Genomic DNA, 14,996 nt, shown 5'->3' with positions numbered 1-14,996 from the left:
AGGATAATGACGAGGGTGGCAGAGGCGAGGAGGCGGCCTCCGGGGCCCGAGGCGGGTGTCGGAGGTAGGGAAGAAGGTGGAGTGTTTGCACGGGGAGGCCGGAGGGTGCTCGGCGGGGGAGCGGGAAGGCGAGGGAGACACGGGGTCTGTGTGCACCGTGCCTGGTGCAGTGCTTTATGCACCGCAGGCCTCAGTCACGGCGGCTGCCCGAGTGTTCTTCGGGGGCAGGGAAGGGCAGGGGTTGGAGAAAAGGGAATCCTTGCAGGAAACCTAATGGCAGTGTGTGCAGGGCGAGAGGCGGGGGCGAAGAATAGGTGGAGGAATGCAGGCGATGGCTGTGGAGAAGTCTTGAGGGTGGGGTGGGGGGGTTGGTGGGGTGGTGGTGGTGGTGGTGGTGTTCATTGTGCAGATAGAGTCGGTATTTCGTGATGGAAAAAAACCGAAGCATTTCTAAGGAAAGGAAAGAGGGAGTAGAAGGAGTTTCCGTGAATAGAAAGAATAGCGTTTGAAGCAAGAGGGAGTGCTAAAATTAGAGAATATGAAGAGGACGCGTGATAGAATAGACAGCTATAGTAGAATTAATAAATGTTGGGCCAGGGACTGAGGCGTGATTCCAGATGGGCCCGGGTGGCCCAGTTCCGAACCTGTTTGGGCTCTTCGTTAGATGACATCTGGTAAGTGTGGCTCCCGGCAGCGGTTGGGGTCACTGAGAATTAAACCTTAGTCTGTAGTTGGGCCTGAGACATTTTAGACACGCACCAGTGAATGTGAGAATCTCTGAAACAGATCTTCAGCAAACACCTGGCCCACAGGTACGCTCTAGGTCATGGAGTTTATATTTGAGCAAATTTGAAGTGTGATCACTTACCAGAGGCCGGGCGAACACGATTCCGGCAAATGCTGGAATGGAAATTACTTGACTTGGCGGTTTTCGGCCCAGCTTAACTGTTCCAGGAGAAGTGGTGCCATATTATTCAGCCTGGATTGCAGTCCACAAGGTTATAAGTAATGGTGGGGGGATTCCATGCGTGGTGGCCCTTGGGAGGCTCCATTTGTAGCTCCGATTAGTATAATTGACTGGATTGGTTCCATAACTCTGAGGCAGATGGGAGAACTTTTACCATTTACAGTTCCTGAATGTATACTCTTACTAAGGCATGGTGTTATTGAAGAAAATGCATCAGCCTACAGAGTGTGGGCCAGCAGAATGGAGGATCTAGAATATCTGTTTGGGTCTTAAGTTGCAAGGTCAGGGCTGGTTGCCTTGAGGTCTAGGGGAACCTGAAGAGACTGGATGATTCTAAATCCAGGTTGGAGGGAGTATTAGCATTTTTATATCAGGAAATGAACCAAGACCTAATGAATTTGCTGAATTCACACCACACCAGATTTTAAGAGGGGACCTCTCAGCTAGAACCATACTTTTTTTTTTTAAAATACATTTTTATTGATTTCAGAGAGGAAGGGAGAAGGGAGGGAGAGAAAGAGAGAAACATCAATGGTGAGAGAGAATCATTGATTGATTGGGTGCCTCCTGCACACCCCACATGGGATCGAACCCACAACCCAGGCATGTGCCCTGACCAGGAATTGAACCCTAACCTCCTGGTTCAAAGGTTGACCTCAACCACTGACACATGCCGGCTGGGCTAGAACCATACTCTTAAAGCTTTATTCACCTGAAAATTGGTTGTTAAGAAAGATTTGTATAGACACTACATTATAATATTAATTCAGCTGAGCAGAGGATAGTATGAAAAATCCTTTTATGGAAGTAGAGGGTGGAGGGATTAATGGGGAAGATAGAAAGAAATTTGGGAGAGGGATGGAAAAATTCAATCATTCATTTAACAACTACTGTGTCCCTAAAGGAGGATGATAATTTAGCATTATAGCGGAGAGAGGCTTTTATTAAATTTTCTTACAGAAATCTAGATTATTTTTTAAAATTTGGAAAACTGTCAGTACATAATATATTTCTGTAGGATGCTTCGATATTTTACATTTTTACTGTCATCATAGTATGAGAGGGTCTGTTTATTTTCCCCTCCTGTGTTATCATTTAAAAAAATTTTTGTAAGTTTACGGACTTAAATATAGTAATATGTCATGATTATTTTTCTCCCCTTTTTGAAGTATTTGGAATTATACATGTACATAATTTAAAAATAAAATTATACTGAGGGAGCTTATAATGAAAAGCAATAGGGGGGGTTAATGGGGGGGGATAAGGACACATTTGTAATACCTTAACTAATAAAGAATTAAAAAAAAAAAGCAATAGTCCTGTCTCACTTGTTCAGTTGCAGTTCCACTTTCCAGTCTACTACTTGTAAGCATTAATTTTGGTAGTTTATATCATGCTTTTCACAGGTCCAAAAATAATTCCCATGTACTATTATTTCTTGATTGATTAAAATGACATTATGAAGTAGTGAAAAGACTTCTTACTATGAATGGAAAGGATTTGTGTCACAGCATTAATCCCCTTCCTGCTTCTCCTTTCCAACCTTTGATAGTTACTATTTAAACTTTTTTATTCTATGTTTTTATACCTTTAATATGCTTAAAGAGAAAGCATTTAAAATTAGACTGGACATACTGGGTGAGTTGATACAGGGAGGTTTGATGGATGGACCTGTGAGAAAGAGTTGGTTGCAGAAACAGCATCTTTGCAGCATAAGGGTTGCTGGTTAGAGACAAGGAGTTGTTTGGCAAAGATAGTTCATCTTGGAATTAGTTACCAGGTCAACTTCGAAGGAGTATTCTTTGGGTCTTATGGGGATTTTGAGTGTGGAGAATCTGGGAATGGATTAAGATGACTCTTAATTGTTCTTTCCAGGCTTTTACAGCAATTCTTACTTTTTCAGGAAGGAAGGACTGGTGTGGATATGTGTTTCATTTTTATGGATGGAGGGATGGGGAAATGTGAAAAAAGGGAGGAGGATGAGGGGCCGGGTATGAAGGAGGGGGTGCTAATGTTGTGGGAGAGTATAGAAAAGGTAAAGAATTCTGAGGACATTTGGATATAGTTGATGTGAGGGAGATTTAAATTACAATGGTTAGACTGAGATTTGTGGAAGTTATAAGGAAATTAGCATACTTAAGCCACGAACATGTTGTTAATATGGTGGAAAATGGTATGTTGCTTGTATATTAGGATAGATTCTTAAAGTACTGGTTTTTGGAATTTGTGTATGAGGTGCAACATTACCAAGTCAGCGTGACTGAGATTGGGAGAATAGAAAGATCTTACTCCCGTTTTAGGAAGTCTTGTTTAACCCCACCTCTTGAGATCTCTCTTGTTCTGAATAAAAACAGTATTCACATGTAGATTATATAGTGCTAAATTTTGTCTTTGTTTATGGAATTATTCTCTTTGTTTGGGAAATGGTGGCTTGATTGTAACCTCTCTAGAGCTGATATTTACTTTAATTTCTGGGGACTCTCACAACAGTTTGCTTCTTAGTGCTTAATAAAATACCTGTTGAATGACTGATAAATAGTGTTCACTGCTTTAGTGATATAGTGGAAATGTGTAAAATTGCTGAGCAATATGGTGGTATTGCAGACAAAATGTATGTGTGGTGGTGATGTGTGTGTGTGTGTGAGAGAGAGAGAGAGAGAGAGAGAGAGAGAGAGAGAGAGAGAGAGAGAGAGAGAGAAGGGATATCTTACTAGGGAAAGCCTTTAGATTTAAGGGGAGAAGACAGAATGGATTAGAATGGAACTGTAACAATTCTGCCAAAACATTGAAGGGATGGGACCAAAGGTTCTAGTCTAATTTCAGACTAGTTTAATCTGAGTAAATCTGGTCTGGAGTCTGGGGCTGGTTTAATTTGAAATTTTCTTACCTCAGGCCTAAATTACTGCTTAGAGATTTTTAGCTGTTTTAAGAATCTGATTTTATTTAAGTAATTTTTAAGATAATAAAAATATGTTAGATGAAATTTCTTCCCTCAAGGAATTTATAATACTTATATTCTTTTAGGGAAAGACAGTTGGAATTAATTCAGGAACAGTGCAAGATTTCAGAAAATTGATTTTTAAAAAACAAATATTAGAAGTATACCTTTGATGAGAATTTTTTATATTGGTAGTCATTTTCAGAGTAGTGTTCAGAGCTTTTTTGGAACACTTTTTCTGAATTGCCTTCTGAGCCTCTTAGCACATTCTATACAATTTACCTATTTATTGACTACTTATTGTGTGCTGTTGGGGGAGGGAGCCTATAAAGGTGAGTAAAACATGGTGCCTATCTTCTAGGAGTTCATAATCCCTTCAGGATGTCACAATGACAAATAATACAGGCATAATGTTATTCTAAATAGTTTTAGTAGTGACAAATCTTTTCAGTTTTAAAGATTTTTAGAAATGCTGAAGATCTGTTGATATCAAGTGGAGTGAATAAAGAGTAGTTTTGGTTTAAAGTCACTGAGTCACAGAAATGGCAGTGATTTTTTTGGTTGACTTATTTAACTGACTTTGGAAAACACTCCTAAAGGGGAAGTCGGAAATATTTTAAACAATGGTGACAGTACACATGTAGTTAGGCACTAGATGATATTGCTTAAATGCATCAGATGATTGAATGCAGTGAATAAATGTGTAAATAACCTCCTAAGTTAAATAGTTTAAAGAGGACTACACTGATTTTAATATGTAAATAAATTTTGGGTATGTTTGTTAATAGTTTCATTACTGTGAACAAGGTAGTTTATGATTAAGTTCCCAGATGAGTTTTACAGACAGTAAGTGCTTTAGGAGTTCAGAGAATGGAGAAATAAATACTGGCTAAGGTTTGGGGAAATGATTTCAATATACCATATTTCAGCTAGATATTTGAAAGAATTCCTTAGGGATCTCAGGAAAGGAACTAAATTGCTCCAAATTTCTATTGCAGCCTAGAATGAACCTAGAGTCCTGATCTATTTTTGTCTGAATGCTTTCTGCCTGTTTCATTTTAGCTACTCCTACTGATTTGTTCCTTTTCAAATTCACCTTTGCTGGATAGATTTTGAGCACTCTGGGACAACTGGTGTGTGTGTGTGTGTGTGTGTGTGTGTGTGCGCGCCTATTTCCATCTATGTCTAGTGTAACTGTTAGCTTTTCCTTTTTTGAGCCTGTACCCCACAAATTGCTTGCTTTCTGTGAGTGAAGAGCCTGAGTCAGCTTGGCTCTGTTATTCTAGCATTTTCCTGAATGCTTTTTTCAAGCCTGCTTTCTGAATTACAGAGAATAGATAGAATTGAGGGCATATGTCCAGTAGACACATGCTCCATGAATAAATGAATGAATGAGAAAGAATCTGAGATAAATTAGGAGCTCTAAATTATCTATATGTTTTCTGTTTATTTCAATTTATTTATTGGGGCTGACAAATATACAGGGGTGGCCAAAAGTAAATTACCAGCTGTCATTACCTAAAAGATAAATCATAAGTAAGGATATGAAACAATAACAATAAGATAAATAATACAAGAATAAACTGTTTTGCAGTCTCACAACTGTTAACCTACTTTTGCCTACCCGTGTGTACATGGATTGAAAAGTCTACTGAAGAGAAAATGAAAGAAAAATCTGTTTGAAGACTATAAGGCCTATTATTATGGATGTTAGAAAACTAGTAATAAAGTGAAAGATAAGTAGATGGAGAAAGAGAGGTGTTATCTGATAGAAAGTATGATTCTGAAAGAAGAAAATGATTAACATATAACAGGTTATGTTTAGAGGAAAGCAAGAGAAGATTGAAGGGAAAGAGGATTGTTTGAAATGCCTGTTTTGGGGAGGAAGATAGTAAGACTGTTTGAAGGATAAAGAAGTCAGAATGTAGTAGAAATTATGTAGATTTATAACTGAGGTTTCAGAAAATGATTGGATGAGTTTTGTTTTCCTGTGTGTTAATCCTCACTCAAGGATATTTTTCCATTGATTTTTAGAGAGAGTGGAAGGGAGAGGGAGAGACAGAGAGAAACATTGATGTGAGAGAGACATATCAGTTGGTTGCCTCCTGCACGCACCCCATCCTGGGCGGGGGAACCTGCAACCAAGGTACGTGCCCTTGATGGGAATCGAACCTGGGACCTTCAGTCCCTGGGCCGATGTTTTATCCACTGAGCAAACGGGCTAGGGCTGAATGAGTTTTCTGTAGTCCGTAGACTGTGCGTGTTTCTTATATGCAAAAGCATTGTTGGATGCAGTCAGGAATAAATCCTTTGGGATTTATATTCTAATAGGGAGCTGGACTTCTGCACAAATAACTACACTATGATCACAAATGTGTTATAAGAAAAATACTGAATATTACTGAAGTAAAAGAGTAAAATAAAGTATTTGAGTAAGGGAAAAGCTGGGACTGCATTTAGTGGCATGGAAGTGGTATTTTAGCTAGTCTTGGAAGGGATAATAGGATCCTGAGTGGCAGAAATTACTGGAAAGAGAGCATTCCAACATGAGGGATTAGCAAAATCAAAGGTTTGGAGGTGAGGAGCCAAGGATGTATGGAGAATAGTGAGAGTTAATTTTTTTTTTTTTTTTACTATGGCCTACAATAAGAAATACATGTTACACCTTCACCAAATATATGCATGTATGAATGTTTGTGTGTATGTATAAAACAAAATGGTTCAATAAGAATAACAGTACTTACCATGTTGGATGTACTCAGATGTTTTCTATTCTGTTTGACTAAGAAGATAAAAGATGGCTGTCACTCATTAAACTGATTTCAGTACTAACTAAATAATTGATCACCTGTAGTTTGGAACATAGAGTTCATGAACAGGGCATAATATATAAGGTAGAAAGAGAGTTATTTGGGGGTTGGGTAGAAAGTGGATGGCCTTGAAAGCTAAGCTAGTTTGTATTTGATATGATGTAGTGTTGTTCTTAGTAAGCAAACAGAAGCTGGGTTTTAGTATTGGCCCTTCTGTTTACCCATGCTGTGGGTATGGAAAGATTGCTTTTCTGAGACTCAGTTTTCTCATCAGGAAATTGATAATCATTATACCTTCTGGCAGGGTTTGAGGATTAAAGTATGTTAACATATAAAGTATAGATATTGAACTTTTTTGGGAATTGAATCAAGGACTGTATATTAGATGACTTAATCTGACAATATCTGACAATACAGGATAGATTGGGGGCAGTGTGGTGGTATAGTAAGATTGGAGGTGAGAAGCTTAGTCAGGAGGCTACTGGAGAAACTAAGAGGGACTTGAATTAGTTTGACAGCTACAGGATTAGAAATGAGGTGGGATGTGATTGGAGAGAAAAGGGGAAGATGACTGGAAATTTAGAGTTGTGGAAAGATTCAAAAGGCAGCAGCTAAAATTGGATTGAACTTTTGGGTAGTTTAGTGGGGTGCATTAGAGTAAGTAGTTACAGTTTCAATTATTTGCTGAATAATTAAATATGTAAACTGAGGAATAAATTGTGAGTGGAGACAGTGATGGGTGGGTTTGAGAAGGTAGGGATAGATTGAAGGGTGCTTTGGATGGACTGCAGAATTTATCCATTCAGGGAATATTTTTGTATGCTTACTGTGCGCAAGATTCTATGGCAGGCAGTGTGAAGGATACATCCTATATAATAAAAGCCTAATATGCTAAGTGTCCGGTCGTCTGGTGTCCGTTCAACCAATCAAAGCGTAATATGCTAATGATATGCTAAGGCCGCTCAACCGCTTGCTATGCCGTGCATTGACCACCAGGGGTCAGTTGACTGGTTGACGAGTCGCTATGATGTGCACTGACCACCAGGGGGCAGACACTCTGACCAGTAGGTTAGCTTGCTGCTGGGGTCAGGCTAATCGTGACTGAGCAAGACAGGCTGGACACGCCCTGGAGCCCTCCTGCGGTCCCTCCCCAGCTGGCCAACCTCCCGTGTCTCTCCCGGCCCCGATTGTGCACCGGTGGGGTCCCTCGACCTGGCCTGCGCCCTCTCGCAATTCAGGACCCCTTGAGGGATGTCGCAGAGCCAGTTTCAACCTGAACCCGCAGGCCAGGCCGAGGGACCCTACTGGTGAATGAATTTGTGCACCAGCTTCTAGTATTTATATATGATGCAGTTCATGTTCTTTAGGAGTTTATCCAGGGACAAAAATGTGTACACGTCTTGTCTATGACAGAGGTACTGTGGCAGGTTCAGTTTTGTGGAGGAATTAGTATGTAGCTTAGACCTTGAAGGATAAATAGGGTTGTAGTAGGCAAGATGGTGAGAGTTGGCATTCTAAGAAGAGGGAGTGATATGAGTGACAACAAAGTTCTGGATATGTTTAGAGATTGGTGGCCTAAATTAGCTGGAATTTAGGGCTCATGTTGATGAATGGAGGGAAATAAACTGTAAAGTAGTTGAAACATCTAAAAATTCAGACTAAATTGGCTATAAAAATATTTTTGAGATATAACTTAAAGTACTCAGATCTCAACGGTATAGGTTAATGAATTTTTTTAGGTATACAATGATGTGTAACCACTGCTGAGTTCAATATATATAACATTTCCACATGTTAGAAGCCTTAAGTTGATATCTCCTCCAACCAAAAGTAACTATTATTACCTCTATGATAACAGAGGAGCCTTGTGATTTTTTGCATTTCATATAAGTGGAATCATACGTCTCTGTAGAGGTTTCTTGTGCTCAACATGTCTGTGAGATTCATCTAGGGTGTATATAGCAGTAGTTCATTCTTTTTCATTGTTCTATTGGATTCCATTATGTGAATACTAGAGGCCCGGTGCACAAAATTTGTGCACGGGTAGGGTCCCTAGGCCTGGCCAGCGATCAGGGCTGATTGGGGCCTTCTTGCCGGCCAGGGCCTGCCTTCTTTCTGCACCGCCCCCTGATGGTCAGCGCACGTCATAGCGAGTGATCGAACTCACGGTCTCCTGAGGGGACACTTTGCATATTAGCCTTTTATATATATAGATACCATAGTGCATTTACCCGTTCCATAATTGTTGGACAACTGAGTAATTTCTATTTTTTGGAAGTCTAAGGAGTTTTAACGACTCAGTATGCAATGGGGGACTATTGCTGGTTTTTTGTTTATTTTTTAAAATCTTTATTGTTGAGGGTATTAAAGATGTCCCTCTTTGCTGATTTTTGAGTGGGGAAATAAGGTGGGTTCAAGAATAGTAATGTGGTGACCTGTTTTTGTTTTGCAATGGAGAAAACCTAGTGACTAGGAGACAGAGTTAGAAGGCTATGACAAAAGTGTGAAGTATTGAGAGTCTAAATTGGAATGGTGATGGTGGGAATAAAGGAAAGGGATTGCCTTAGCAGGCTTGGCTCAGTGGATAGAGCGTCAGCCTGCGGACTGAAGGGTCCCAGGTTCGATTCCGGCCGAGGGCACATGCCTGGGTTGCGGACTCGTTCCCCAGTAGGGGGTGTGCAGGAGGCAGCCAATCAATGATTCTCTCTCATCATTGATGTTTCTATCTCTCTCTCTTTCTCCCTCTCTGAAATCAATAAAGAAATATATTAAAAAAAAAAAAGGAAAGGGATAGATATAAGAAGTACTTCAAAGAAAGAATTGAACAACGAATGGGTTTTTGGGAAACTGGAGAAAAAGTGGACAAGAAAAGTTATGTTAAATTCTAGGGCTTTTAACATGGATGACTGTGAGAATGGTGGTGCCAGTAACAGAAATTATTGGATCAGTTAGCAGAACTATTTTGGTGCGAAAGAAAGGCTACTTTAGTTTTAAGACACATTGACCAGTGTGTGAGACACCAGTGGAAGTATCCAATGGGAATCTAGCTAGAATTAAAAATACTGGACTCAGTTGAGGAAAGAGATCCAATAGAGATTTGGGAATACGTATATAGAGTTGATAGTTGAAGCTACTAATTCTGGATTTGGTAGGGGGCTGATGGCTATGAAATTATTTGGACTGATAATTGAAATGTTACTTGAAGCAATAATTGAAGAATCTAGTTAGAAAGAAACCATTATATTCTAATTGCTCAGGAATAAATTAGATTAGTAGAGGGTGATGGTTTAACGATTATTTTGGGAGCTCTGGGAAGAGAATTATATGAAGAATGGAAATGTAGCAGCAATTGGTTAGAGATGAGACTGTGAGGAGGAGAGAATTAGAGAAAGCTCCAGGACTGAACTTGGGAAAATATCCACATCCACAGTTTGGGCTCATTCTAGACAGAAGAAGCAACTAGAGCAGTGATGGCGAACCTATGACACACGTGTCACCTCAGCGGTGTGACAGGCGAACTCATTTTTTTGGTTGATTTTTCTTTGTTAAATGGCATTTAAATATATAAAATAAACATCAAATAAATATCAAAAATATAAGTCTTTGTTTTACTATGGTTGCAAATATCAAAAAATTTCTATATGTGACAGGGCACCAGAGTTAAGTTAGGGTTTTTCAAAATGCTGACATGCCGAGCTCAAAAGGTTCGCCATCACTGAACTAGAGAGACCAGAGAAGAACATATGGAACAGTGACAAAAACCAAAGGTAGTTGTTCAGGTGTCATTGCCAAAGAGAGGATAAGGACTGGTGTGGTGCTTCATAGGATTTGGTACATGGAATTTTTTTTTTGGAGGGGGAGGGGGCGTGTCTTCAAGAGAACAGTTCAGAGGCCAGAGTAAAAGACTGAATGGATTGGGTTAATATGGAAGAATTGACTGTAGGAATTGTATTAAGTTCATTTTAAGAAGTAGGAACAATTCTTTTTTCAAAACTGGAGGCAAGAAGTAACAAGTAGATGAAGATACAGAATTTTAGGAGCTGTGAAGAGGATTTGATTACAGGTGGAGAAAGTGTGGTTTGAGGGAATTCCATGAAATAGATTGAGTCTTTAATGGGATTAAGTATTTAAATAAAAAAAAAATGATTTGAAGTCCTGGCTGGTGTGGCTCAGTTAGAATGTCGGCCTGAGCACCAAAGGTTCATGGGTTTGATTCTTGGTCCAGAGTACATAACCTGGATTGCGGGTTTGCTCCCCACCCCTGGTCAGGGTGCGCTAGGGGTGGGGGGGCAAACCAATTGACCTGTCTCTCTCACATGGATGTTTTTCTCTGTCTCTCTCTCTCCCATCCTTCCCTTCCACTCTCTATGAAAAAGCAATGGAAAAAAATATACCCTCAGGTGAGGATTAACAAAAACACACACAAAAATAAGTTGGCATAATCAATGAGATGAGAGTTGTAAAAGATTTCATAGCTCTCTGGGGGTGCTTAACACCAGTGTGTGGGTGGGTGTGGAGAAAATAGACGGTGAAGATTGTCTATTATTGGGGAGATACATGGCAAATATAATGGAAGGTCATGATATTCTGGAGAGGGCAGTATTAAAATGGCTGATGGACAGGTTTAAATTGTGTAGAAAGACAAGTGCAGCTAAAAGGAGGTGAAGAGCAGGCATAGAACTAGAAAAAAGTAGTGGTTAAAAAAAGAAAGGTCTTCTGAAGTTATAATCCTAGTGGTACAGTACTTCCAATTGATGCCCTCTTTTCAGTATACATATGCGTGGGTGAGGTACAGATGAAGGTTTTAGGATTTGAGGAAGGTAAGGGTGTAGAACAAGAATGTGAAACTTGCGACCCGCACCCACAACGAATATTTTTGCGACCCAGCCAATGTAACGGTATGTAAGGAACGTTGTAATAAAAATTTCGTAACTTAATTTTTACAGTATCCTGTTATACATAATTATTAGTAATGAACTACAACGTTCACTAATGACTGATTACTATAATCGTGTTGCATTCATTTTCCTTATGCGCCTTTCACACAGTTGCACCATTTCTCCCCACTAATACTAGTAGCGAATATTTTAGCAGCTGATTGCCACGTCATTAGTCTTGGACTGACTTGTTTGGTGTGCGCAACAGGAAATATTTCGCTTTTGGAGAACAAGAAAAATAGGTTTATTTGCGTTATGCTTATTAATTTGTGCAGTTTATTCAGTGTCTGGTAAGTTAATGTTTAAGAAAAATATTAATTTTTATTAAAATGTTCTATTATTTTATGTTAACAATTACTCATTTATTTCAGCCCTTTGTATTCAGCATGTCTCTATCAAAATAAACCCACGTTTCTATTGAAGCTTTTTGCGGCCCACATAAACTTAAACCTTGTTTATTTGGATGCCCATGTTAAGCCTTTGACATGCTTGGTGTAGAAAGTTCTTCAGCATTGTTTTTGAAGTCACTGAGAATAATGGCTGAATCTGGGACAAAGTAGAATTGAAATCTTTGGGGAAGGAAGGTGGGAGGGTATTGTGGAGCTTGGTGATGTTGTAGATGGAATGGTTTAAGTGAGTAATGTGAATTGCAAGGAGATTTTTTAGTGATAGAAAACAGTGGGAGTGTCCCTGGGGAAGCAGTTGTTCCTTTAACAAACTGAAGGAGTAGGAGAATGTATATCTAAGCCGTGAGAAGAGCAGGTTTTCCAGGAAAAGCCAAGTTTGAGATAAAATGAGGAGGTAGTCACAACAGTCCAGGCAAGAGATGATAGTGATCCCAATTGCAGTGGCATTGGGATGGAGATAGATGGATTTATTACATTCACTAGTTCTTTAAATTTCTTTATTAATAAATTATACTTCAAAATCATAACCATTCATATGTAATATACTGGTATAAACTCAACTGAGAGATTTGTAGATTAGAAATGAGACAGTGGGGAAAAAAAGATGAGGTAAAGGTGTACTAGTATGAAAGGCAAAAAACATGGAGTAATTTGTTGACAAAGAACATGGACAAGCTGATAAAGCTAGTAATTGGATAATACAGAAATGAATGAGGAGGTTGGAGTTGACCTCAACAGGAATAAGAGTAAGATGAAGAGAAGCGTGAGTGGCTTGTAGCAGAGAAAAGATGGAGAAAACAATGATACTTAGGAAATAACTAATGCCAGGAGCCTATTTCTTCTCCATGCAAAATAAGGACAGTCCTTGCCACCCACGATGTTATAAAAATGATAGTATATCATGCAACACTTTAAAAGAAATAGCATAAATGATAGAGACATTGAGATCTTTGATCTCTACTTGAGTGCCTCAAAACTACATCAAATTTGTTTGCAAAAAATTGTGTGGTGGTAATTTGTATATGTAAAGTGTTTCAGGTAAAAAGTGGAAAGAATGGGGTGGATGGTAGGAAGTAGGTGCCCAAACGGGTCTAAAATAGCTTCTATAGTTTTTTCTTTTTTGTCTAAATGACTTTATCTCATATTCCTTAGTGTTGTAAGGCTGGTTTACTCTGTGCTCTCATTTTATTTATTGTTTGGTTATGGGGGACTCCCAGTTACACAATTTTATAGAAATGCTTTCTTATTTCTAGTTATTTATCATTTATTGAATATCTCAAAAGGAGCTGTCTTGCAGTTTTGAAAACAAAATGTGGCTAAAACGGAAACACTGCTTTTTTTTGTTTTGTTTTGCTTTTAAATCTTGAATATTTAAGGGCTTGAAAACTTCATCATCTTCCATTGATGATATTTAAGACCGAGACAAGATCTCATATTCTTTGGCTTTTGTTTCTGCTCTCAAACTTTTGTTTGTCCAGCTCTGTAGTAGTATTCGTTTCTGTCAGCCTTCATCTTCTGTCAACTTTTCCCTTGTACTATCAAAGATTTGACTTGCAAGTGCTTACTTACCAAACTCTGGTTTTTGAGATTCTCTGTCAGTGCCTTGCTGTGGTCCTGGCAACTGACACTTTAAACCATGAAGATACCAATGCTGTATGCTTCATCCCCGTTGTATTTGCATTATATACCTCACATGATTGACTAACTCTTTCGACCTCTGAGCAAAGTGCACTTTCTGACCCTCCAAATTTAATAATGAAAGGCCTGTAGGGATCCAGAGCTTTGACAGCCTAAGAGGGCCACGGGATGTCACTTTGCCCAACTCACGGGATGTCACTTTGCTGTAACCTGATTTCGTCTAGAATTGTTTTTAGGACTAGTTTCAAACATAGCTGGGCCTTGGAGAGGAGGGGGGTATATTCAGAATATTTGAGTGAACTTTGGGTTAGACTAATGACGATATCTTAAGGAAGGTGTTGGGAATGATTATGGTAGAAATGGAGAGTATTTAAGTGATAATTATATTAATTTAACATAGATAAGTGACTTAACAGAATAGGGGTTGGGTACCTGGAAATGAGACAATGAAAGAAATAAAAAAAGATGAGATAAAGGTGTGCTAGTATGGGTCCTGTAGATGTGTGCTTGTCAACACATACACACTTGCATGTATGGTTACATATAATATTGAGGTAATGTGTTAATTTGATTAGGTTCTATAATTAGTCTTCAGGGAAATGGGATGGTGGTCTTGAGTTATGAGTGGTTCAAATGAATTGGTAGAGAATATTTGGAAAGATCATTATCAAATTAATTGGGGGTATGCTTAGGAAATGGATTTTTCAGTGACTGTGGTGGCCTCTCTGAAGTAAGTTCACAAAATTTGAGGGCAATTAAGGTGTTAAATGGAGAGTGTCAGGGAATGAGAGAATGGACAAAAGCGGTGTTTGAGAAAGTTATTTATGAATTATTTGGTAGGAGCTGATAACAATTATAAAAGTTGTGGAGAGGTTTTGAATAGGTAAATGGGAGATGGAAGGAATTTATGAGGAAACTTGTTACAGAGAAGTTTCAAGAGTAAAATTGGAAAGATGGTTTAGAAAAGATTATTCTTTTGGGAAAATGCAGTTCTTAGGTTAAAAACTGGAAGGCAAGGGCAAACTAAAATGAGTAGATGAAGGTGTGGAGAAGTAAGATTAAGAGGAAAGCTTAGGTAAGAGGTTACTGAAAGAGATTTCTTCTTGTAAGGAGTGTTGTGTTGGATTCTACTTTTGATTAGTAGTTCAGTAAGGAAAGGAGGTAATTGTGCATTATGATTTTATTTCTTAAGAAACCAGGCAGATAGGGAGCCCTTCTGTTCCCTGGGCTCCTAGAGCCCACGCCCGATCCGCAGCCGCACGGGCGGGATTTTGCCCGGCGCTCGGCTTGTCGGCTGGC

General features: G+C 39.1%; 1 protein-coding gene across 1 annotated transcript in view; it reads left to right on the top strand.

The window, feature by feature from the left end:
* The first annotated feature begins 376 nt into the window (after window positions 1-376).
* ZNF148 (zinc finger protein 148) overlaps window positions 377-14,996 on the top strand; it is a 144,610-nt gene continuing 129,990 nt past the window's right edge. Inside the window, exon 1 of the mRNA XM_014545259.1 lies at window positions 377-674. The gene's annotated coding sequence lies outside the window, so the exon portion shown is untranslated. The remainder of the gene's footprint in view (window positions 675-14,996) is intronic.

This window comes from Myotis brandtii, unplaced genomic scaffold (genome assembly GCF_000412655.1).
Source record: "Myotis brandtii unplaced genomic scaffold, ASM41265v1 scaffold4, whole genome shotgun sequence".
Taxonomy (NCBI): domain Eukaryota; kingdom Metazoa; phylum Chordata; class Mammalia; order Chiroptera; family Vespertilionidae; genus Myotis; species Myotis brandtii.
The sequence above is the reverse complement of the archived record's forward strand: the minus strand, read 5'-3'. Positions and strand labels throughout refer to the sequence as shown.